The following is a 27,406-nucleotide window of genomic DNA, read 5'->3' as shown; positions in this document are numbered from 1 at the left end:
TTACCGGCAATGGCTCAGCCCCTGCATTAAAACATTATTGCTTGAGAGTTTAAAAAAAAAAAGATATTGAATATAGCTTTCTTTGGATTCATCATACATGCAAGACCTTTCAATGACCCCGTATAACCCAGAATAGTAAGTTAAAAGGGTCTGAATTTTTGGTCCACTTGACATGGAATGACCCGAATACTGAAGACGTAATACTGTGTCACACACTTCCACAGATGAAATAAAGTGAAATGAACTGCCGGTATTTTAACTCAGAAAACCAATAATCCAGACTTAATTACTGAGCAAGCAGTAGTGCAGCAACTGTGGATTGCATTAAGAACAGTTTTACTGCATAAATTAAGAGACTCGGTAGAGTGTGTAAACAATATATTACACGTTTACTAAATATTCATAGCAAACACTAATTAAATGAAAGTTACACCTGTCATAACAAGCCTCTCGTTTGGTGGGGACAATTTTTTTATTAAGATTTTTCTTTTTCCTTTTCCTCTAGTACCTTACATCTTTATCAAGCGTCCCCAGGCATACGATGGAGGTTAGCTGTAAACATTGAAATGAGCGGAGGCCAAGAAACGAGAAAGCAGCTGCTATGAAACTCTTGTTGTGCTCGTCGTTCCTAGAGGAACTGTCCAACTTCATTGGTTTAGAAATTCTTAATCCATTTGGGATTTTTAAAAAATTGGAGAGCATAAATGCAATGCGTGTGCACCTGCACTGGCCGTATGCCCTTAGTAATTTGCTTGCATCAGGTTCAATCTGAGCTGAATCCTTATTCTCTTTCTGCATGTTCTTTCTATCACTTTGGCTGTCTTTGGGGATAATGGTGGAGGTCTCTCCTGGGCATTGCTTCCAGATCTTTTTACAAAATGCTTTATCTTCTTTTCTGTGGTTGGCAAGTGCATTCCCCCTGCTATGGAATAAAAGCAGGAGCTCTAATGTTGTAATTAGTAAGGTCAGCGAGATGGGTTATTATATGCGCTTCACTCGGTAACACCTGTGTCATGCCAGGCTTCTCTGGTAAAGCAATACGTTTCAATTAGAAGCAGTCCAGCAGGAGTTCCTGTCTGACCTGCTGAACAACAGAAGAGCCTGAGAGTTCGGGCTTGTTCTGCTGTTAACAGTGATAACAGTTGTGGTCTTTTAAAGAGCGACGACCCCCCCAGGTATAATAGAAAGATCCTCTGCACAAATCCCCACAGTCATGCAGCATTCTGAGCATAAGGTTACCATAGCTGCAAGCAATCAGTCCTCTAATTGGGACACCGTTCTTTATATCAAGCTGAAACAGGAAGACATTAGAAGACGTTTTTGGGGGTATGCTGTAAATGACTGGGAACGAACTACCACACACTTCCCAGATGAGCGTTTAAAGGTACAGAAGGGTATTTTACAGGAGCAGAAGAACTGTAGCACACCTGCATGGGTCAGTAGCAGCAGTGCATCATACACAGACACATCACTTATCTGGGACTGTACATAGGCTGTTTTCTGTATTGTGAGAAAATCCGGACAAGCACTTTCTTAATTGCTAGTGGGGGAGTCTGGGGATGAACCTACAGCAAAGCTGAAGAGGAACTCTGTCAATCCGACAGGTGTTCCATCTTATATTGCTTTGTATATTGCGCATAAGTGGTCCCTTTGTCACATGCTGCTCAACTGTACTGCAGATAGTGGACATGTGGATGCAACAACTATCTTTGCTCTCTTGTGTTAAACAAGAATTCTAAGGTCTAAAATGTAATTTGAAACACAATAGGGTCATTTAGGCATGCTATCTAAACATATAAAACAAATGACTGTATTTTAAACTTGGCACACATTCTCTATGTGTGTGTGTGTGTGTGTGTGTGTGTGTGTGTGTGTGTGTGTTTTATTAGATCCTCCCGGTTTCTCCTGAAGGGACATCTGTCCAGCTGTTTGCACCCTCCAGATCTGTGTTACCAGCATTGCATTGGTGACTTTTGATATTTTAAGTCTATTTATTTAATTGTATTTTTGTTCCTCTTACTCCTTTGCCTGTGATGCAGCTGCATGATGGCTGTGCCCAGAAGCAAGTCAGCTTCCATTGCAGTCTTTGGTACATGTTTTTTTTTTTTTTTTTTAGATGACTTTCTGGTTGCCAAGAAAGGCCCCAGATGTTTCGCCAGCAAGCATCTGCCGTTCATGTCACAAGCAGTGTGATGACAGGGCGTAGCGGCTTCTTGATTGCCTGTCAACACAGGCATTACTGTCCAGTCTGTCTGGCACAAGGAAATATGCCGAATGCTATCTGTGACTGTCTGTCATTTTGGAATTCTACGGAATTATCTGTCAGAATGCATTAAAACCATTGAAATCTTGATACAGTAGACGTCGGTTTTTTTCATCTACAGTAAAGCCAAAACCTACTGCAGGTGCTTTCATTTCCTCATACAAATTGTACAAAAAAGAAAGTAATATCAAATATACGTGCTGCTCTACATCTTGATGTACTGCACAGTATATTTGAGTTGTAAGATCTCTCTGTCTGGTCGTCTGGTAATATTCTGTAGGTGTGCTGTTTCATAGAAAGCTAATCTGTCAGCGCAATAACAAACTCACAGCACACACCGTTTCATTTAAAAGGTACTTTTAGGTCATTTAAAGGGAATCGGCTGATTGCTTAGTGCAATACCTGTAAGATCCTGTGATGTGCAGCAAGGGAATGCTGTTGTGTAGTCAGTTGTCAAAGAAATCACAAATAACAAATAATCAAAATCCATAGGAAATGTATTCTTTTAAAATATATTTAGCATGTTATCTAATTATGCAATTGTGACTTAAAAAAAAAAAAAAAACAGCCTTTTCTGAATAACTAGGTGTCTTCTTGAATAATCTTCAATTATGCCATTTCTGCTTTTTAAAATGTGATTTTCACATTCACGTAGTTACATCACAGGGGTCTGGATAATCACTGCCCACTCCAGATTTATTTTTTTTCTTCTTTGCTGAAATAGAATAAAACTGGATGAAGAATATTGCTGACGTGACGGTTTGTGTTACAGTACATCTCTGTTATTACAGTATTAATATATACGTAGAAATCCATTCCTAGCTTGCACACCAAGAAAAGTACAGGTCATTCTTATATCAGAAAATGCGCTTTTTTTTTTTTTTTTTTCACCCATTGCCAGATCAATGCACAAATAAAAATGGAGCTTCCATTCTAAGAGCATTGTTTGCATTATTGAAATGAGGTTAGATCTTAAGACTCCACCCCTGACTAAATAAAACACCCTTAGGATCCATTCACAAAATTAATTTAGTCAGTCCGAATTCATTTCATTATTCATTGTAATAACCTGATCTTTTTTGAAGCTCTTGGTTTTATTGATTTTGAATTCATACGTTTTATTGTATTTTGCTTAGCATATGTGCTGCAAGTCGACTAAAAGATGTTCAGTCTGTGAAATTACTTTTTCTCTTCTTCCAATAACTCCAATGTAATTTCTTTAGCACCCTTACCCTCTCTCAGTTCCAGATGAGATGCCCCTTAATACAATTTTAAAATAAACATTCCATCACATCCTGGCTTCATTTCCATTATTTATTTATTTATTTTTTCAGTTTTGTTTTTATAAGATATGCACTAGTCTTCCTCGCCGCTCAGTACTCTGCTGTAGAAGCCAGGACCCAAGACTTAACGCAGTTCACAAGGCTGTAGATCTAATTTGTGGCTCTGTAAATTCATTACAGTGAGTATTCAGACTGAGGATGGGGCCAGTCTGCATGGACAGTATGCATCCACACCAATAAAACCAAGCCGTGCTCAAGAAATAAAACTTCTTTTTCTGCAACTTATTCAAACCCGGGACCACATACACTAGCCTTGTGTGGTGGGTAGCTCAACTGATTTGGAGGCTTTAAGCAGCATGTCTAGTATTTGTAATGTTATCTGCATCCACTGATTCACAGTGGAAATGCAGTGGCACATCTATCAGGCAAGCGAAATAACATTCCCCACTGGGAAGAAATTATTTCTGCAGAGCCGCGCATTTCATTAACATTGCAACTTTCAAAAATTTAAAACCAATATTGGATTACCACTCCATTATTTATATGCCACAAGGAACACACATAAATTGTATGCAGGAAATAACACATGTGCTATTGAGACGTTAAACGCCTTTCAGTCCCCATCTGCCTTGTTTGTTTGACTGTCCACAAATGCAGTGAGGGTTCACCGTAGTATGTGTTATCGTTTTTTTTTTTTTTTTCAGGAGTAAATAATACAGATGTGGAATTGATTTGTGTATTGTACCTTGCCTGTTGATTCAATGTAAATCTAAATCATTAGATGTCCTCTAAAGATATATCAAACTGAAGTTTGTAATGCCTGATCTAAAAACATTTGCTGACCAATAGTTTGGCAGGTTTTAACTAAGTGACCTTTTTTTAATTTATTAACTGTTCTTATTGTAAATCTCTTGGGGACGGTATTGACAGTGAAAAGCACTTAAAGTATAGTGTTGTAGAAGTCACTGTTAGCACAATTTGTTTTAGAAAGTAAAACAGAAATGCACCCAACAAAGTTACCAAACTAGCAATAAACAACCCAGACAGTGATTTAGTGATGGAGTCAAAGGTTGTTTCTTGTTTGTTTTAGCTGTGTAATTTTGCCTTTCGGAAATAAATGTGCTAATAACAATTCAGAGGATAAATCTTTGATAATCTGGCTAGGGAATGGAATAGTGTGTTTTTTTTTGTTTTTTTTTTGTATGCATTTATAAGACAGCATGCCCCTACATGTTGCAAATAGCACTGTGTCTCTCTGCAACCCTCTGCAAGGAATTACTACCCTTTTCTTTGAGTTACTGCAGTGAACCGCATTTCTGTCAACCAGCTCAGCCCAGTGACTGTGATTTCAATTGTTTATGGAATGTAATGCAACATTCAGCTGAATGCCTTTAGAACAGTTTGCTGGCTACATACATTTATAGTTTCATAATATTACTGCATTGACTGCCTGGTGAAACAGCCACCCAAGAAAAAGCTGAATACAGTTATTCGCAGATTTAATTTACTGTACCACCATTATTTGGGATTATTACTGTGGCATGAAGAGTTTGCCCATGCAGCGTACTGTCAGAGTGGCTTTGTTTGCACTGTTCCTCAAAGTAAAGATTTATTTATTTATTTATTTATATTTGTCAGGTGGAATACTGTGGCTTAAATCTTTAATGCAAAACATTTTGCTTCTTTTTTTTTTTAATCCAGGTTATTTTTAATATAAAAATGACAATGTTGTCTTCTGATGATTTACACTACTGAAATATCACTCAATTGCACACAGAATACTGATTATTATAATAATAATAGAAATGGGCACATTCATTCCAGTTAGCATTTTGAGTGCTATGCTGTTGAAAACAGTTCTCTTCTGGTAATGTAATCAGATGGGAGGGTTATGCTCTGAAGCATTCATGCATGCACACATTTGTGCATAACTCAATAGACTTTGGCGTTGTGACTATATATCAAACGTGATTTCTGAGGCTATTGATTTTAGGCTGCAGTCGTTGAAATATGTGTGTCTGCATGAATGGAGTAAAAGCATTTCATCTGGATAGCTTGGCTTGCAAAGCACAGAAAGGCAGGAGCATGGACTCATGTACAGCACACAAACTGAAGATACCTTTGTATTTCTCTTAAAAAAAAGTTAGGGATGTGCAAACAAGAAGATAATCTATTCACATTCACATTAGGGTCTAAATCTACTATGCTAAGAAAAGGTAAATGGTGTTAACTTGGCTTTTGAAATATGTGAGATGCCTTCTGAACTCTATTGCACCAAAGCTGATGTACACTGCAGTGCTCCCCCATCAGTATGTTAAACTGGTAACTTTATCCAGATAGTTCCCCATCCTGTTTTATCTTCTTGGAAGTAGATTGCAACACAGAACATCAGTTTGACAGCACAGCCTTCTTACCTGTGGTCTGCAATTTGCATCGAATGGGAATTGAAGTCTATCCTCCTTCAGAGCACAGCACTTCAGGGCCCTTCTTGTCAATTGCTGACTCTGGTATCCTTTTTTTTACTTAGTGTGAGATTGTCCCACTAGACCTGTCTGTGCTGTTCTGATGTTAATTGAAGATTATGAGACTTACCCCACAGCTCTCTTGGGGACACAGTAGAAGCATAATGAAGTATCACATTATAGCAAGTCAGGTCAGACCAAGAAAATAAAATAATACAAAAATCTACCGTCTGAAAGTACTGGAAGATGATCTTTTGTTTGTAGTTAAGACTGGTGGTGGGAAGAAATAACCCAGGTTAAACCATGAATGTGATTTTTTAACATATTGGATATATCATCTCCATTCCATCTTTAGATCAGCTCTGAATGCATTTTTTGATCATCCTGTCTCTGTTTTATTTCTAATAGCATGATAAAATAATTTTACTTGGAGGCATCATGTTTTAAATTCTGATTCGATGACTGTATGCCGGAGAGTAATGTACTGGCTTGAAGATGCACAGTCTGTATCGCCATGCTGGTTATTCTGTGTGGACCTTAAGACTGAACTGGGTGGCATTGGTTAACCAATGACTTGGAAGTCAAGGTCAGGAAAACCACCATTGATTGGAGATCAGGAGTGTGTGATTAACTGAGCTCTTATTGATCCAGCTCTGTCATCCCACTACTTATATTTAATTGGCAGGTCTGGGAATGCAGGTGTCGCAAGGTTGCATGTCACTTTTTTGCATATCCTGAATAAGGAAAATAAATAAATAAATAAAAATCTAATTGTTAGCACAATAAATTGTAGACCAGTAATAATGTCAGTAAAGCTAATAAGAGCTAAAAACATATTTTAGGCACTGGTTATACTTCCTTTAAAGAAAACCCATCCTTTACCAAAGACTTTACATATCTGAATACCTGTGCTTAGTCCTTATGTTAAATCATTAAATGAAGTCACATTACACTGTACTGTATGGTGCTGACCACGCCTCAGCTCAAGAAAGAAACTACTCAGTCAAACTGGCCTCTTCACTGGAGCATATGTTAAATCCTGCCTGGCCCGAGGAAATTGCTATGGGTCTCAGAGCTCCCCCTTGGTCTCATAGATCCTGTTTTAGCAGACGGGTGCTAGCAGCATTGAAAGCCATGCAATTTCAGAATGCAAATGCTGCTGATCCCTGCAAAGTCAAGTGCCATGGGAGAAGTTATATCATGTTAGTCTCTATTTCAATTGTGTGCACCTGCATTTTAAATACATTTTCACTATACATCTAGCAGGTATGGGGAGATGGTTCAAGTGACCGTAATCCTTGAAAATTCTGATTCATTTCCTGATATTAATTTACATTTCACAGTTGCATATTTATCAAATGGATAACAAAAGCGACGGAGTGTAGCATTCCTTTGCAAATCTTTCTTTTATATTTGGTTGTATGTGTTTTTGTTTTCCTAAATAAGGATAAGGCATGTGCCAGTAATTGTTATTTAATATTGCTTCCTTTGGGATTTTTACATAACACATAGTGCCACACTGTGGTTAGAAATTATACTTACAAGGATTCAATCTGAAATTGGGACTTGGCAGGTTCATAAAATAAAGAAAATGTCTTCAAGAAATAAGTCTCTTGATTACAAAAAACAATATTTGATGCAGGAGGGTCTGTTCTGAGATTGGGGTGAGTTTTTCATGCATAGAGACTTTGCAAACAGAAACAAGGAACGGTATGGACCAAGAAAACAGGATTAAATGCTTTGGTGATGATGTGTACAGGATCAGTTCGTTTGTTGATTTTGAAACCATTCCTACAGTACATTTGTTTCTTATACCATACATATATCTAAAATATTTGTGTATTATTTATCAGTCAGCACTGACTCAGGACCACGCATGATTACACTGAAGCAAGTAATTGCTTTCTGGCAACTGTCACAGGGTCAGATCAGGTGTATCAAATCATCACTAGCAATAGTTGACATGACCTTTTCTATATGTCATTTTGGTAAGGGAAGCTGCAAGCCCAGAGTTTGTTTTCAAAGGCTTTAAGCTGTACCAAAAAAAAAAAAAGAAACTGAACACTTCATTGATCCTGGTAAACTCGTTGCAGAATAGACAGGGTGCGAGGCATAGGGTTACAATCATTACTGAAGTTTTGGACATAGCACTGTGTTGGGAGATAGGAACCCACGCCTGTTGGTTGACTATTGAAAAGAAGCACATTCTCAAACCATTCTTGTATTGGAAAGAAGCTTGCTGGGGCACTGTCTTCTTAATTTCACTGAAGGAGAGCATATATAAAAAATTAGCAGCTTCCTGCCACAAAAGAAGGCTATTTAAATTTAGTTTTCTGAGAATGAAAACAATAATGAAAAAAACTTGCTTTGACAAGATGGCACGTTTTAATTTTAGAGATCGTTTGGAAAAATTTTACTTCATATCAGTTGCTGCACAGATTTCAATTACAGTACTTTAGCTCTGAGAAGCAAGGATGGTCCACACAATATAAGGGGCTTAAGTGCGATCCAGTTTCATGTTTTAATCCCCCATAGTTTCCATTCTGCTTACCTTACAAAGGGACGTTAAAGCTTTCGCATTAAGTGTGATTTCTGTAACAGCTGATTAATAAAGCAGTTTTGTAGTTTTTGTGTTGCAAAGTGCTAATGGGAATATCATTTCTTTATTTGCTGATCGGATCACTGAAACACCTGTACAATATCTCCTTTCCTTAAATTAATAATGGCTCTTTGCTGGCACTAAGCGTTTGTCATTTTTATAATAACTAGGTCAAAATGCCAGCATTTGCTTTTAGTTGAAATGCGCAAATATGAGTGCTTTTAATATTTTTTCTTGTGCTTAACATTAAAAATAAAAAAAGTGCACAAATAATACATGTGACCAGTGGTTAACATTTAAAAGGTGACTGTAATTTAACACTAGCTGGGCATTTTGTGAAAGTCTATGCAGTATCTAAGCTGAAGTGTGGATGAACATGCAGGGTTACTTTGCTAAATCAGGAGCAAAAGCATATGAATAATAGGGATGTTAGTGTTAATGCCAGATCGCTTTCCATTGAAAGTGGGGATTGGCTGAGGGTCAACAGTTGTCAAGATTACAGTGCTGGATGTCCCTGTCCATACAGTACAATAAAGGTCTCAACATACAGACCCCTATTTACAGGCTGTTGTCCTCCTCTTGAAAGTGTAAGAAACATGTATAATTATCCAATTGATAACAGAATTATAGAGGGCCGCTGTTCTTCCAAAAAGTACTCCCATCTTTTTAAAATAAGAATGTTGTTCCGAATAAGAGAAATTGGGTTATTTATTCTTATTTCAGTGGGATTTCAGACCTTGAAATGGTTTTGTTTGATTTTACTCTCACATATAATGTACAGCAGCATGTTTATAAAGCCGTGCTTTCATCAAACCAAATGTCAGAAAAAAAAAAAAAATTCATATACAAAAAAAAGACCTCGAATTCAATGAAGTGAACTGGAGTTCCATAATGTGCTTTTGACCACTGTAAAAGCTGTTAAAATGATGTGCAAAACTGAACAAGCCACTTACCCAGTACAGTAAAACAACTTTTTTTTTTTGCAATTACCTTTCATTCTCCAGGTGAAACTGTGCTACACTTGCCAAGTTCTGGAGACGTTTCAACACCCTGTCAAGGTTAACCTCTGTTTGTCGCAATCGATCGATGTGTGTACGAATGTCATTTCCTTGTTGCTGTTCGTATCTGTGAGCTTGTGGAACGGATGCTGCTATTGACCGTCAGGGCGCTCCTGCGAACGAGATGGTTTTTAACAAATAATAAGGTCACAGTACTTTTTCTAGAGCCAGATAACTCAAACTCATTCCGTTCCCTGCACTTGCACAGCCTCTTCTTTTAAGTGGCACAATTTCTTAAAAGGCTCTCTGAATATAGGTTACATATGTCATAGGACATCAACATTCAAGTAGATTGAGTCAACATTTGCGAAGTGCAATTGTTAATAAACCTTTTTATTTATTTATTTATTTATTTGCCATGAAGATGAGGGCCCTGTTTTTAATGGAGAATGTGTTCATTATTGAAAATGAAGCGTACGGTACAACATACAGGTAGGGATACATGCAGAAAAGCTGTATAATTTAGATACAATACAAACTCTGTTTCTTGGTCATCTGAACTAACATGAATGTGATTGACAGGAGTGAGCTCTATAGCACAACAAATATTTTAGGATGTATTGGTAAACCTGTGGGTAATTAAGAAACTGAATAGCAGTCTTAAGCCGACAGGGTCAACTGACACATCTACGGTAGATAGTCAGCCTTCTTCCTACAGCCTTGACAGATAACTTTTCCTGTCAGAGCATAGGAAAAATCAGTGTGATCTTCAAGGTCAATTGCTTTGATACTTTTTGATGGTTTGAGTTAAATAATAAATGAAAGTGTCTGATTTGTCAGTCTCTTCAAAGGCCTGTGCAGCTGAAGGTAGTAACAAAGCTGTCAGTCTTCAAATGGACAGGAGGTGGGGTGTTTTGGGGAGGTTTTACCTGCGTGACATTTAACAGACTGGGGAAAAGAAAAAAAACAACCTTTCTGAATAGGCGGTCATGCCGAAGCCAGATTTGAAATTCACAATTTTCAACTAAACCTTTATCAGTTGAAACTTTTTTTTTTTTTTTTTTTTGAAAAAAGAAAGCTTGGTGCATTACGCAGTGAATCTCAAGCATGTCTGCTTAGAATAAAGAGTTTAGTGAAGAGTTTGCCTGAATGCAGTTTGGACCGTTGATATAGAAAGTTTAATTTGTTCTTTTCTAATATTGATGTAATTTACTGTGGACCGTTGATATAAAACTTTACATTTTAGGAACGACTCTTTCTAGCAAGTGTGACTCAATCGTTTAATTGATGTAATTTACTGTGGACTGTTGATGTAGAATGCTTTTTTATTTTCTTATATTGAAAACATAGAAACAGCCAGCCAGCCAGCCAGCCAGCCAGCTGTTTGACTGTTTCTATGTCCTCAATATAAGAAAAAAATAAAGTAAAACTTTCTACATCAACGGTCCACAGTACTTTAACATCAATTAGACGAGTGAGTCAAACTTGCTAAAAAGAGCCGTTCCCTGCTGCTACGTTACATTGTCTGTTTTGGAACATGCCAGAGACTCCTGATATCTCTAACTAGAGTCACCGTTTTAGGACTTTGGTTTCTTTGCAACTTGACATTACTTAGTCTAAAGATCCAACCTGGCTAGAGAGTTGAGCAATGCATGGCAGAACCCCACAGCCGGCTTTTATCTCCATGGCTGATTCTACTGGAAGCTTTAGAACTGGAACAGGGTGATAGGCAGCCTTCAGTGGCAGCTGCTGGGACCTGAGATGTATCAGAATCTCATCTACTCATCTAGGGTGGGATGGCTGGCTTTATTCTGCTAGCCACTCTTAAGTGCTCATTACCCAATGCCAAACTCCAAGCTGCCAACTAAGATTGATGTTGCGAAGCCTGCTGAACTACACGTATCTTAAAGATTGTGAGTCACTTTCAAAGTATCTTAAAGATTGTGAGTCACTTTCAAAGTATCTTAAAGATTGTGAGTCACTTTCAAAGTATCTTAAAGATTGTGAGTCACTTTCAAAGTATCTTAAAGATTGTGAGTCACTTTCAAAGTGGGCAGCAGGTTTGGATGTAGCTTGGATACTGAATAACTACAAAATAATCAATTCAAGAGCAGTGTGTAGTATTTTATAAATAAACACATGTGTTTTTATAAATATTTATTCTTAAATATGTACCTACTGTACAAGCAAGCCCGGTTTAATTTCTGAACAAATGTAACTACTGTACAGTATTCATTATTAACTAATTTAAACATTTGTGTAATTAGCCACAACAAAATAAACAAACATGAACAGTCTCGGTGTTACTTTTCAGACAGTCCATTAATGTGTAATCATTTTTTAAACAGTTCCGTTGCCATTGCAGAGCTGAAGAACAGCAGAATGTGTTTTACTGGTTTTCCTCTGTGATGTCAATAAAGTTGAGCTCTGAGCTCATGCATCAGGCTGCAGGGAAATGCCAATGTTGTACTTAAGTAGACAGGTGTCTTTTAAACAAGAAGAAAAAAAATCTCATCTAAAATGATAAATATGTTCTACTTTGGATATTGTCAGGGCTACATGCCATATATATATGGCCAATTGTATTTAGGCTCAGCTCACCTCTACCATCCCCGCGCTGACTCGGGAGCGGCAAAGACGAACACACTCTGTCCTCCAAAACGTGTGCCTTCAGCCGACCGCTTCTTTTTTGATTAATCTGTGTATAGCACACATACGCTCTGCCAATATTCGCAAAAATATGCATGTATATTGTGTAAGTTACAGTAGCACATAACTTCTGCTCCCAATTAACCATAGCTTATCAAAACTTTTAACTTGCTTTTGAGACGTGTGGTTATGAAGCACTGATGCGTAACACTGCGCGTACACATCATGGCATGCTGTTGAACTTAGCAGGAGACTTAACTGCAATTAAATGGTATCTGAAAGGTCAAACAGAGATGCTATCTTCAGAATCTGCATTAAATGCTTTGTGCAGATTTAAATACTCCCCTAGGAATGTTTATTGTTTTATATCCCTTTATTCTGTAGTGCAAACTTGATGATAAAGCAACTTATTATCAGGGGACTGTCAGAAGATGAAAATGTATAAATGTACTGTACATAGTTATTAAATTAGTGGTGCAGTCAGGATTACATATTATAATGTGCATGCAATAAATGTGTTTTTAGTACATAAAGTATAAAATGTGCAAGTATTAATATGTGACCAGCACTGTACACTATATTGAAATACACTTCATCTGTTGTTCTCTTTGATCTCAATTAGCTGCTGCAGTTTCACTGTACTCAGGGCTATTGCCCCCTAACACACAAGGAAAGAGTATGAAGCGTACTGTAAGCTGTGAAACTTGATATTAAGGAGGCACTCAGAAAGGACGCTAATGGACAAAAACAGCTATTTAAGTCTGAGATACAAGTGGCTCCTGCAAAATGTGTTTGTTCAGAAAGCCAGACTGCTGCATTTCCTGACGGGGTGGTGACAGTGTCCCTGAGGAAAACTGCTCGACCTGCACCCTGAAAATGTCACTGATCACTGTTTCTCTTCTGCCTGACTGATCCCTCACCAGCTTATTTTGAGTTGTCACTTAAAGACAGCGAGGTCCCCTGGGCACTGCGGTCTTTAAAGTGCTAGAAAAAAAAAAATTTAATAAAAAAAAATGGAGAAACAGGTGGGAGCAAGATGCTTGCTGCTTGCAGCAACGCTATTAAATATTAAAGTAGTTTAAATCATTATCATTGAAACGCTAATGTAGTGAACAGTACTTGCGCGGAGGGAAAGGTTAGATAGGACATGTTTGCATTAGAAGCGGCTTTGAAAGCAAACAAAGCAATGCAACGATGCGTTTTAAAAAGGCATTTAAGTGACTGGCTTTTAGTTCTTCAAAATAGAAAATTAGCATTTTAATAAATACATGGTTTGCAGTTGAATGTTTATTTGCTGCTTCCTGTTAAATGATTGTATTTGAGCACACAGCTGTACAGGGGTAGGATGCAACAAGGCAGTACCTTGTTTTTCAGTGTTTTTATTTTTCTTATACTCCATCATGGGCAGTTACTGCACTGTAGAAAATGTTTCTATTATGAAAGCGATTATATCTCTGTGAGGCCTCATAGTCTGAACAGGGAACAAGAACGGCATCATCACAAAGGCCTTACAGTTATTATCTGAAAGAGTATGCACGCATTGGTAGGTGTCCTCTTGTGTACAGGTGCCACAGAAAACCCGCTGCTATCCCAAAGACCATTCCCGTCATGAATAAATAACCTTCACCTAACCCTGTGCTTTTAAAGTGCTCTTCAACTGGTCTCCGATGGCATAAACTTCTTCCTGAGCATGATTGCTTAGTGCTTAATTCAGTTTTAGTGTCTCTCATAACTCTTTCATGAGTTGAACCCTGCGCTACGACAGAGCAATAGGTAACTTGCTTCTCCTTCTCTTAAGTAATGAAAGCCCAGGATTCATTGGCTAACTAAAGTGATTTATCTGTTGTGAACTCGATCTTAAAAGAGGGGAAGCGGCCTTGATGAACAAATACTGCGTATCTCACCTTGCATCAGACGCTCGTTAAGTTACCTGGCACTCTTGAAGAATGAATCGATGCTATAGGTGTTTTTTTATTTTTTATTTTATAGCGCTGCACTGACTGGACGTTAATTAAAAATTCTTTATTGCTCCCATTAAAACCGCAGCCTCTTTTTAAAAATGATTTATAACGAGAATGTTCTGAGCCCTCCTCCTCACCACACGGTTTCCTCATACTAATGGTGCATTGATTTGGTTTAAGCCCTAGGCTTTCTGCATTTCAATTTCAGTCATTCTTATGATAAAGAGATTACAGGGGATATCTCCTGTTGACTTCCTCTCTTTTCACGGGACTAGGTTGTTTAATGGAAGGGAATTTGACATGGCTCCTGACCCTGTTGGAAGCAGCTGTTTTTTTTTGTTTCCCCCCTAAGGGTGTAATTATATGTTCTATTGTAAGGGTTTACATGCAGTGAATACTGGACATTTCTAAGTTAAAGAATACTTTATAAGTTCTGATAGTATTTAACTTTTAATCCTATTTTTATCTGCATCCTCAGCTTGAATCATTTGCCTTAGTCTAGTGTGATCCCAACTAAAGAAACTTTTTAGTCTTTTTTACATTTGACTAACATATTGACTGCTCTTTATTACCATGCAGACATTTTAAGATTTGATGAAAATTAATCTAACGTGCTTATTACTCCAGCTCAAGTGACCACCTCAAAAGTTTTTATACCCAGTGATTGATCATTGTGGGTAGAGAGGCAGTCTCCAATACAGTTTTGACTGTGTTACATATTAGTTATTTGCATGGTATCTATGTATTCTAAACATTGAGGCACCTGCAGTTCTTATGAAAATGTTACAGACATTCAAGCAAATGCCTGCCATTTGAAAAATGACTGACAGCTTTCATTCTATTTACAGATACATAGCCAGTAAAAAAAAAAAAAAGAAAAAATGCCCAGATAAAATTAAAAAAATGACCCATTAAGTTACACTACAGCCTTTAATACCATATAATTTGGGCTTTTAAATTCTGCACTCTACCTCAACGCCTCACCAGGAGCTCCGATATCAAATATAATTTACTCTACTTGAATGCACTTAAATACTGTAGAGGAAAGCTTTACAGTTAGTAATACCATGTTTGATTTTGACAGCTTGTAGCAGGATAGCGTCCGGAATGAGATTCAGAGGCTAGACACTTCAGTTGAAGTGTTTATTAGGGATGTGCGTTTGGTACATTTTTATGAACATTTAAATGCTATGCAGCGTTGGCGTTTAAACCATATCTACACTCACACACTTTATATTACATTCTGATGTATACTGACAGCCCCGGTTAAGATTTTCTAAGCAAAGAAACCCTAAATAAGCGAATAACGTTTTAACATCGCAAAGACTTAACTATAAAGTTAACTATTCTTTAAGCCTCCCCATTAGAGGATGCTCACTGTATATGGATTGCCGTGCCCAGCCAGTGCTGCAGCCACAAATGTATCTCTGGGACCATTTGTTTCACAAACTTAACCTTAAACTTTGCAGGTATCGATCTCAAAGTGGCATACCTGTTAAGGTACAGCTGTGTGGTGTTACGGTCCAGTCAAGGTGTCAGGAGTGCATGTTTGCACCCTGGCTGTGCCAAGTTGCCAATTTTGGTTGTGGGTCCCATGGGGAGCATTGCATTGGCCCTGGCGCTGCCATTGTCTGAGCTACAGGTCAACAATAAAAGTATGAGACATGATTATGCCCTTAAGGAATAGGTTACAATATTAAGGTGTTTCACTTCGAGTCCATCTTCCCCCATCACCAGTAGCTTCTGATCAGTGCTTATGCAGTTACAAAAAAAAAAATTAAATAAAAATCTTTAAAAAGGTTTTTATAAAAAATATAATATAACTGTCATGGTTTTTCTTGTTTCGTTATCGTGCTTTTCATATAGTTCATTTTGTCTGAAACGCCCATTTTAGCTACACGGATCTGCATTGATTATCCAAAATAAATATACAAATAGATATAAAAATACATACAGATAAAATGCCTGGTTTATTAACGATTGGTTAATAAACCTCTAATGAAGAGTATGTACTTGTAATTAAGAGATATATTAACTTCTAAAGTTAATAATTTTAGACATACTGGTCCAGATGCATAAAAGATTGCAGTAATTTCCAGCCATTCAAAAAAATTACCGGTCATTTAACACAGGATTTATAAAATTACTGCCTGGTTAATTTACTGGCCAGTAATGTGCTTACATGTGATTTACCATCGCGGATTGTTACCAAGATATTGTATCTAACCAATTGTCAGTGGTATGCATATGAGCTGTGTCCCTTACTTAAGACGTCTATAAATACTGTCATGTTAAACGTTATTATTGGTAAGTTTTATGCATATGGGCCACTATTGGGAATAATGTTGAGAGAGATGAAAAGGTGTAGTATTTACTGTACCTAAAGAATAACAACATATATATCATATATCAAACTCATGAAAACACCAAGATTCATTTTATACAGATATGCGGTTGACTGTGGTTCAGTGGGCACATACTGTATAAACTTACAGTACAACTAGCTATTTACTGATTCAAAACAGCATCCTGAATTAATAAAAATTGCCGTTATCTTTAACAGAGCCTGACCTGCACGGCACATCTGGCCTCATGCCATTAATTATAAGGGTACAGTTTCAACAGCAATTGTTAAATGTCTCTTAACCAAAATTCTAAACAGCTCTGCTACTAATATAGTCCAGATTGATTTGTCGAGATACATCTGAAACCCTCTTTATTCATCTCCTGCAGTATTTAAACCTGCTGTTCCCTGTACGCTGGTCAAGTGGTTTGAAAACAGAGTTGATTGGGCCCTGCCTTTGCTGTCAGAGAATGTCAGGGAATGGAGTGATCATCCTACGCATCTCGGCTGCAGAATAAGCCTTTGTGAGGCTCTTTACATTCTGCGTGGCTAATCCAGCTTGGAGGCAGTGCTACATCAACCTTCTCAAAGTTTTTACCCTTTGGATTAGGAGTCTAATTGTAAATTTTAATGACTGGAAGAATGCTCTGATTGTACAGGGTAGCAAGTATGCTGCTAATTATTTGGCAATTTAGTATGACTCAAGATGACAGCACTGGGCAGTGCGAGGATTAAATGGGGGTAGTGGGTCATGTGAACTGGGCAGGGAAGACAGACTGGGGTAGTATATGTTTTAAGCTTGGCTTGTACACCGATACTTTTCGTTTACAAAATCCCTTTGCCCTTTGAGTCACGTCTATTTTAACTGTATTATAGAAGGGTTAAAAGCCTTTCTAATACGAACTGGCACTGGCTAAGCTCAATGCAGAAAAATATGATACTCTTGGTAATTATGTTCAGGCATTAAAAAGCCCCCCCTGCACAAGACATTGATATTGTTGATTTTGATGTATTGATTTGGATCCCCTCAACATGCAACAATAACAGCTAACTGCCAGCAGCACACTGCTCTATTCTACACAATGTGCTATATTGTGCACAATGAATTACTTTCAAGTCTACTCTATCCTAAATCAATGAATACCATTTTTAATCAACTGTATCAAAACTCAGCTTGAAAGTACAACGCCAGTACTGGCTAAACCATTTAGTCTAACCTCAGAAGGTATCACATTGACCCTATTGTGCATATAGTCTATTAATAAGTTAATATTAATAGTTTTATGAAGGCATTTTCCAATTTGACTTCGCAGCAGCAGTGACCAGCTGTTGAAAACGTCCTGTATAGGATTGTTCTGTCTTTACGAGCTGGTGTTCTGGTTATCTCAGGGAGTACTGTAAGGCCACATAAACACACTACAGTTGGCTCAACAACGTTATTACCATAACCCTGGTTCCCTGAAAGAGAATGACAACCGTTACCGAATGAGAAGAGCCTCTCTGACCGTCAATCTCTGAGCAAATATACAAAAGCTGCCCTCTCAGGGCCCTGCTGTGAGGGGGAAGTCCCGCCCACCTCCTGCTGAAGAGGGACGTCCTCACAGTAGCACATTGTCATTTTCTTTCGAAATCAGAGGTCAGCTGGGGACACGACCTCGAAGGGTAATGGTTGTCATTCTCTTTCAGGGAACCAGGGTTATGGTAATAACCTAACGTTCCCTTTCAATTCGAATGACAACCATTACCGAGTGGGAAAGCTGTACCAAAGCTGTCGTGGCTCCAGACTACCGACAGTACAGCCCCACGGCAATAGCAACAGAGCCCACATGACACCTAAGGGCATGCCGCCTGCAAAACTCTAGAGCCCAGAGAGGGTCTCGCTCGGTTTGTCACATCAAGGCGGTAAAAAGGCACAAATGTCTGACTACCTGTCCATGTAGCAGCATTGCATAACTCATGTAAGGAGGAGCCATGAAGGAAAGCCCACGAAGTTGCCTGACCCCTGGTAGAATGGGCTGTAATGTCCCCCGGTAACGGGGGTCTGTCTGTTCATACGTCAAGCGTATAACATCTGTCACCCAGTGCGCTAGACGTTGCTTTGATAGGGCCTGACCTCTAGAGCAGGACCCGTAGCAGACAAACAGCTGGTTCGACTGTCTCCAGGACGCCATCCTATCCAAATAACAGTGCAGAGCCCAAAATGGACATAGCATATGTTGTCTACAGTCATCCTCTGACTCGTGCGGGGGAGGTCTGAAAGGTTCCAAAACCACTGATTGGTTAATATGGAATGAGGATACCACCTTTGGCATAAAGGATGGATTTGTTCTTAATGTTACCCGCGAGTCACTTCCAGTGAAAGCCATACATGTGTCATTGATGGACAGCTCATGCAGCTCACTTACTCATCTGGCAGACATAATGGCTATTAAAAATGCCACTTTCAATGAAACAGGGTGCAGTTCAATGGGGGAAACCATAAGGGCCCGCAGTACCAGTTCTAGATCCCATTTGGGGACCATACTTCATGGGAGGACGAAGGCTCCGAGCCCCTTTAAGAAATTGCACTGCCAGGAAATGTGCCCCTGGGGACACAGAGTCAATTTTGTCCTGACACACTGATATTGCTGCCAGGTATACCTTCAAAGTGGACGCTGATTTCCCTGCATCAAACAGGTGTTGTAAGAAGGTTAATATCGTCTCAATCGGGCAAGTCACCGGATCGTGACCTTCAGCAAGACAAAAGTCTTGGAAAACTTTTCATTTATATGTGTACTGGGCTCTAGTTCTCGGTTCCCTAGCAGACTGTAGTGTCTCTACTACTGCATCTGGTAAACCTTGTCTGAATAGACAGCTCCATTCAACGGCCAGACCCAGAGTTGGAGCTGGGCTGGGTTCAGGTGCCATAATAGCCCCTTCGCTTGGCTCAGGAGGTCCTTGCGCAGCGGGAGATGTCATGGCTGCCCCGACAACATGTCGGAGAGGAGAGCAAACCAGGGGTGTCTCGGCCATCTGGGTGCAACCAGCAGAACGCGCTCTCTCCACCCTGATTCTCTCTAGTGTCAGGGGTATTAATGGTAGCGGAAGGAATACATACAAGAACCCCTGTGGCCAGGGGTGAGCTAGCGCATCTACTCCCAGGGGACCCCTGTCTCTCTCCATGGAGAACCATAGGGAGCAATGAGTGGACTCGGCTGTGGCAAAGAGGTCGACTCGTGCCGGCCAAAACCTCTCCCAAATCTGTTCCACCGCTTGAGGATGCAGCCTCCACGCCGAGTTGTCTGGAGTTCCTCTGGACAGGACGTCTGCTGCCTTGTTGTCCACACCAGGGAGGTGAACTGCCCTGATGGAACGCACGTTTCTGTGCGTCCAGGACAGGAGTCTGTGTGCTGCGTGGTGAAGGCCCGGTGAGCGCAGGCCGCCTTGGTGATTTATGTAGGCTACCACTGTTGTGTTGTCCATCTGGACCGGCACATGTTTGTGCACTAATTGCTGCCTATGCCACCTTGGGTGTTGACGGTAAGCCTGAAGACACGAAAACTTGGAGGTGACCTCCGTGGCCTTGTGGGACCTCTCAAGGCTCACATCAATGGTCGCCCCAAAAGTCTGCCCCAGTGTAATGGGGGCATCCAGTAGCGCCACCTTCTCGGTCTCCATGACCCTGGATTGTGTCAGCCACAAATGCCGGCGGGCGGCCACCAGCGCCGCCAGCGACCTCCCTGATGCCTGACCTAACTCCCCTATTAGGTCGGTCATTGCCTTAGCCACCGCTTGGAGCTCCCCAGTATCTGCCTGTGTAGCTCTCACCTGCAGCCTCTCTGCCAGCTGATTTTGGTAGGGGAGAGTGACTCAGGTGAGCGTGAGAGCTCTCTAGTCACTGTAGCAGGGGGTGTCCTGGATGACCTCTGCGGAGGCTCTTGGACCACTGATCTCATTCTCACCTAGTTGGAGGAGAGAGAAATGCTAGGGATAGGGCTGCTCTCCTTTGCTTAGTTCTCCTCGATAACTTCCGACATGGAGAGCAGTCCAGCTCACCTGCAAGTGCCTTGGCCGCTTATTTTGGCCCTAGGCACCTGGTGCTGCATCTGTTGTTCGTCCTGCCTGGGCAGTTTAGCTGAGCACCTTTCACACTGGTGGAAGCCAGCTGAAGACCCAGTCCACTGCACTGACATGTTTGCAGTTGTGTTTTGTTTTTTTTGTTTTTTTTAAACTGCTGTGCTCAGTGAGCAGCCTGCAGATGGGGTTTTTTTAAAAAAAAAAATTTAAACGATCTGTCGGCACTGAGGTCGATGTCGAGATGCGTGCGGTCGCTGCCGAGTCGATGCCGACGTGTACTACGGTCGGTGTCGGGCTGTAGACGGCTTCGAAGCTATTCCCAGGTGCCGAATCAATCAGAGTCGGAAACAGCGACGAGAAAGGTGCTGCCCATGCCGAGACAGTCAGCGGTGAGTGGACCTGTTCCAAAGTCGGTGCCGATGGTTGGCACGGTAGGGGCCGAGCTTTAGGCGGCGCCGAAGATGTTTACACCGGTGCCGAGTCAATCGGGACCGTGTAGGCGCTGTTTTCTCAACCTTTCGATCGGCGGGAAAAACCGCGGTCGATGCTGGGGTATGCAGCCGATTCAGTCGGCGTGGCTCCGGCGAGTGCAGGTTCGCTGGGAAAGCCCGAGGATTGAGAAGGGCGCTAGGCCCGAGCTGTTTTTTTTTTTTTTTTTTTGGTCACTGTGGCCGATTAAATCGGTGTAGAGGAGCCTCGTGTAGTGAAAAGAGCAATGGCCGCTCGCTAATCTCTTCAGAGAGTTCAGAACCAGCTCTAGCCACAAATTAGTAGTGGTGATATCGAGGAACATGGAGGCTGTGTTTTTGTTTATACTTTTGGAAGAAAGCACTGTACGTAATTGATCGAAAGCTCGTCAAGCACAGCTATGCTTTTTTTCTGCAAACTAGCAGAGACAGCATTTTGCTTTTTCTGCACTGCTCAGTGGCGACGATGACGGTAGAACGAAACATTTGGGTGATCTTCCGACCAGAAGGCTGATGGGAACAACTTGAGTGGTTTCCAAGTGACTGGATTAAAAATGTACGCAGCATGTCTGAGGAGTTGTATATGCGTCTTTGTCGTTTACCGAGACCTTTCCTGGAGTGCCAAAACACACAGATGAGATTTTCGGTGTTGGTGGAAAAATGAGTTGCGGTAGCACTGTGGTGTTTGGGGATATGAATTGGCCCATATTGTTTTATTTAAATTGCAAAACCAAAATTACATTTTTCTTTTTTCTTTTACAACAAAATATGATAAGAAATGTTGTTTTATACTATGTTGACATAAACTAATTTATTTTAACATAACATACCGGAAATGGTTTTTTACCATTGTTACTGAATGTTACTAGTCATTGATAAAACTTTGGCTCATATATATATAGTATATATATATATATATATATATATATATATATATATATATATATATATATATATATATATATATATGGGTATGCGTGTGTGTATATATTTATAAATAAAAAATAGTTGCGAAGAAATCCACTGAGCACCAACTGTGGTTGTGTTAGTGCAGTTGTCACACACACACACACACACACACACACACACAGAGTTAGTGCGTATTAACTAACCAAACTGAATTAATAACCACACTCGATACTTGCTCAGAACAGGATTAACTAATCCGGTTGTCTCTGCCCTTTTGTAACCAAACTGTATGTATATACAAACCGTATTAAGAGCAAAAGATGAACTCACAACCTCATTTAGCCTGTATGTGTACGTACACAAAGCGCAGCGCTAAGCTACAATGTGCAAATTCATGACAATTTACTCAGAGGGAATCTTGTTTGTGGACGACGTTGATCTGCTAAGACTTTTACTGTTACCTGAGTGGAGACTTATATTTATTAGACAGAGCAGGCTGTTTATTATTTGCAGAGCCCATGCCCAGTCCTTTGGAGACATGTGTTGCCATTTTCATAACAGCCTGAGTGGCATATCAGTGGATAACGCTATCGCTTTGTTTAGACTTTGATGCGTATTGCGAGGGAGTTCAGCAGTTAAGGGTAATAAAAGCATGTTCTGTTGAAGATAGCGTGGTGCTCCACCTGGGAATTCATTCTTTTTACTTTGTCAGTGGAATCGGGCCTCAGATTGCTTTTTTATTTTTTTAATAGAAAAAAATATTAACTTATGCCAAAGATTAGCGCAGCGCCGATGAGATAATCCATCTTGCCCTTCAGTAATTATATTAAAAAACTTGGTGTTAAACTGGTTATCAGGATCTGGTATGACAAGTTATTTCAAACCTGTAGGTTAGTCACCCCAGGAGCCCTGCTGACACTATTGGTATTGCCTCAATATAGTAATTTCACTACAGCCTGAAATTAGGTTAGTATTTAGATTGGTGTCCCGTGAGAAAAACAACATTTAGTTATTGAAGAACAAGGGATGATATGATCTGGAATGGCTATCCACTCAGGAGCCTCCCGATCCGTTCACTTTAAGATGAGCGGGTTCATATCGGAGTGTTTCCTCTCTGATAATAATCCCGACAAATTGAATTTCCATCCCCGGGTCTGCTTAAGCGTTGTTACAATTAGGCTTGTGCACATGGTCCATGAAGGTGGAATGTAGATGAGCTTCACATGTACTTTGCCACAGGTAAATATGTGAAACAAAGGCTGCACTGCAGAAAAGAAACCATTTAAAAGGCAGACAATGTCCTTGCTGATATATTTATAACTCCTTGTTTGGAGCCCTTCATGCAACACCTAAATATATAGGAGTGCTCCCGGTCGTCTGCTGAATTATTTAAACATTGATTACAGGGTTTGCCTATCAGAGTAATGGCGAGAGTAAGAAAATTATACACTTGAACCCACTTGACTGTCTGGATGTTATTCTGCATCTCTGACTAATGTCAAGAGAGGTGGTGGCTGCAACAACACCTCCAGCCATACAGAGGGAGGCAGGATTCTGATGAATATTTGAGGCATGGCCTGTTCCCTTAGAGCTGATATCTTCTGACATTTAACAGGATTTAACCAGCTTTCACAGGGAAGGAGCTTAGATGCCAAGACCTGTCCTGTAACACTGTTCTCACTGTGCAACAGAAAGATCCGCCAGGTTATTGATGCTCCTGTTTGCAGATTAAAGTGAGCTGATGAAACAGCAGTGCATGTTTTTACATCTTCCTAATTGCTGTTTGGAAAGATTATACACTAGTGCAGGGCCTTGTGATCTCGATATGTATGCTAGACTTTGTGCATACTGTATACGGTTGCTAACAACATATTGTAGATGCTATATTTCATGTAGTACACCGCTTTCTTCATTAGTTTTACATTACAGCATGTTAAATCCCTATTTAACACAATTCAAAAATTCACTTTTTTAATACAGTTTTATTTCTATTTAAAATGGGAAGTAAGTATTGAAATTATTTTAATAAAAAACACGATGCAGTATCAGGAACTTCTATGTTACTCAACAGCAGGTAACAAATGAATCAACTGGGTAGTGTAGGCTATTTACTGAGAATGCTATGACTACTACAGCTTGTAATAATAGAGTGGCATTTATGTACAGTAGTGAGGGTGCAGTTGAAGTGGAAGCAGTTGGGTAATACAACAAACTATAACTACATGTAGTAATCTATCCAACTGTAACTGGCTTGTTAATAGGATGGCAGGCAGATATGATGAAGTAACACATCAAGTTCAATCACAGGGAAGAATAAAAATAAAATTCAAATTGTATCACTTCATTGAAAACTGACCCACGTGAACCAGTTTTTCTTAAAATATTTTTTAAAAGAAATATTTAGATCTTGTTATAAACAACTATAAACATAAAGTGAGTTGCTTTACACGGAGAGAGACGGTTCCAAAAGTAAGGCAAAGGGGAATTATATCGATGTAGATCTCATGGAGCCATGACAACCAAATTAAACATGCAAGTCTGCACCGGAGGATCATATCTTTATTAAAAATTCTTGATCCCCATATAAAAGTAGCCCTCTCCTCCTCCTGCCAACGAATTGATAAAATCCGCTTTACAGCTGCCAGGGTAACACTGAATAATGCGCTGCCTTGTGTACTTCCACTGTAATGGCAGCTAGCAATGCTTCTTTGATGTTTTGGATTTTGATCGTATGGATAAAATAACAATAAATAATTACACATTGCTGTTCTGCCTGGCTGCAGCCCACTGGCTGACACCAGTTGTGTAGCTGTGTAGCTGTCAAGACTTTCTCTATACATTTAGTTTAAAGAGAGAGAAAAAAACAGCATGCTTTTCTTTTTTCCTTCGGACGCTGTGGAGTGCTAGATATTGGGAGACTGATGGACCTTTAAGTGTTGCTTAGAATCAGATTTGAAGTAGACAGTGTTATTGGATGGGAGTGGTGTGTGACAGGGGTACCAAAGCTAACTGCAGTAAGGGAAGGGCTTTCCGTTTCTGCTACACTGTTATCGTTTAACAGTTATCTCACTCCCTATGAGGATGTGATGAAATGACTTCTAATCCTGTCCTGGAGACGACAGCCAAAATTAGACACTGCAACTGAAATGTGTTTTTTCTGCATATAAATCAGATTATTGCAATGTAGGCTGGATTTGTTTAACTTGTATTATATTTGCTGCAATTTACACGATTGTGCAGTAGGTCATCCACGCCAGTGGGGAAATTAAATACGTATGTGTGTCTTTGCTTGAGGAGGAGGGTAGAGGGTTCTCGCCTTTTTATTTAACTATTTGGTTCCAAGCTGTGTTTCCAAAGAGCAAATCCGTTGTTGTTTACATTGCAAAGCTGCATATAAACCAAACATCAGATGTTTTGTATCTGATCTTTTTTTTTTTTTTTTTTTTTAAATACATAATCCATGAATTGAATGGTTAAGGGTAGTTTTGTTGCCAAGGAAAATGCATTCAAATAGATTCAAATGTATTCACTGTTAATACCCTTGTGACTTTCAGTCGAAGGCATTGCGTTATAATTACACAATATCAGATTTGTTAAGGATGATTCATGGTCTGAAATTTAAATTCTTTAAACTTCCCATTTAGCCTGTGATTTTTAATAGTTGGAGAGCGTATACAGTATACCAGATCAATACCTGCTGGTTTATTTAATGTTGCTTTGTCTGGCCTTGTTTTTGTGGGACGTTTTATCAGTATCACCACCGTATCACGTGGAAGCGTGGACTTGTTGTACATACAGCAAGGGAAACACTCCATTAAGAATATTAAAGACAATGAGTGAAATGATCCCACAAAGAGGGACGGGACAGACCGTGGTCTTAATGGCAAAAAGCCTTGTCTTGAGCTTGCAGCTAGTTTCCTGTGGACACCTGATTTCTGAGTGGATCAATGATTTTCAGCTTCAAAGAAGCCTGTAAAAGTCTTTTAAGCTTCCCAGGACGTCTGACTCTGAAGTTAGTCTTGAACGTTTTGCAGCAACCCCAGTTACATTAGAATGTTCTGCTGTGCTTCTGGAGCTCGAAATGGTACGACACACTTAAACTAAACTGTCCTTTGTCCTTTGCTTCATCCTTTACATGCACTTCTTATGAATATTTATAGATAACTCTGCAATAATAATCTCTGCAGCTCCTCTGCAACTGATGTTCCCCTATTGTTGGTGGTCCAGTAATATAACAGTCACAAAATCTCCTTTCATCAGATACAGTGAACAGCATGCTCACAGCTGTTGTTTATTTGCCAATACAGAGCTCTTTCACCTGACTTCTCTCTCAAAAGAAATGCATAAATATTCTGGTCCCGGCTCCCCTGCAGTACAATGCCAAGTAGATTACATGTATTATGTGGATGGTGTAGGTAAAGCATTGGTTTCCTGGCATGACTGAAATTTATTACAAGTTGCAAATAAATTAAATAAGGTTCTGATGACTGAAATTTTTCCCACTTATTGGAGACCATCAATCCTGCTAAATGAAGGGGGGGTGTAGGTGGGGTTGGGTTGGTTGGTGCCGTGTGGTGGTGGTGGTGGTGGTGGGGGGGTTGTCACGCAGAAATTGAATTACAACCTTACTGTAATACTGGTACTGTCATTAAGCACTGGAGCTCAACATATTTTGGGCGGTGTCTTGATACAGCGGGAAGATTTGAAGGGAACGTTAGCAGCTTTCGTGGAAAGGTTACTCACCCTGAGAAATTCAGGTGCTGGTAATAAAAGGTCCCAATCAAGCTGATTGCTCATGTTCATGCTGAGATTTCTTATCCTTCTGCTGCTGGACTCGGGCCTGATTTGCTAGCTTTGATTTATGAAGGCCTAATAAATTTCATTGTCACTTTACCAGTACATCTGTACACCATGGACAGCACTGTTTATGACACAACTGATTTGTGAGGGATTTAAGGGCGGATTCTTATTTCCTTGATAGGGCGGGTTGACAAACTGTGTGTGTATGTGTGTGTATATATATATATATATATATATATATATATATATATATATATATATATATATATTTTTTTTTTGTTTGTTTGTTTGTTTGTTTGTTTGTTTGATGATTTACTGTAAAACTATATTAAGAATTCCTAAGTATCCACTCCATGGAATATTATCACTACGCTCTGTTCACCTTGGAGGTCCTGCGGTCATCTCCAACAAGTCTTCTGTTTAGTATGGGGGTCTTGTGAGGGCCTACAGCTTGAGAACAATCCCAGAAAAAAAAAATCAAAACAGCTGACTTTCATGTGAACGGTTGCTTGCCTATAAAAAATGAATTGTGGAAAGCTTTTTTTTTTATTTTATTTTTTTTAATCTGTGCAGTACAAAGAGTTATAGCATCATAGCTGGAGCAATGTTGCAGTT

The 27,406-nt window shown here is 39.7% G+C and overlaps 1 protein-coding gene across 1 annotated transcript in view; it reads left to right on the top strand.

Moving 5' to 3' along the window:
- sdk1a (sidekick cell adhesion molecule 1a) overlaps positions 1-27,406 on the top strand; it is a 249,518-nt gene that overhangs the window by 83,537 nt on the left and 138,575 nt on the right. The gene's annotated exons all lie outside the window — the stretch shown is intronic.

The sequence above is a fragment of the Polyodon spathula genome, chromosome 18 (genome assembly GCF_017654505.1).
Source record: "Polyodon spathula isolate WHYD16114869_AA chromosome 18, ASM1765450v1, whole genome shotgun sequence".
In the NCBI taxonomy this organism is placed as follows: domain Eukaryota; kingdom Metazoa; phylum Chordata; class Actinopteri; order Acipenseriformes; family Polyodontidae; genus Polyodon; species Polyodon spathula.
Note: the sequence above shows the minus strand (reverse complement) of the source record. Positions and strands in the feature narration are given on the sequence as shown.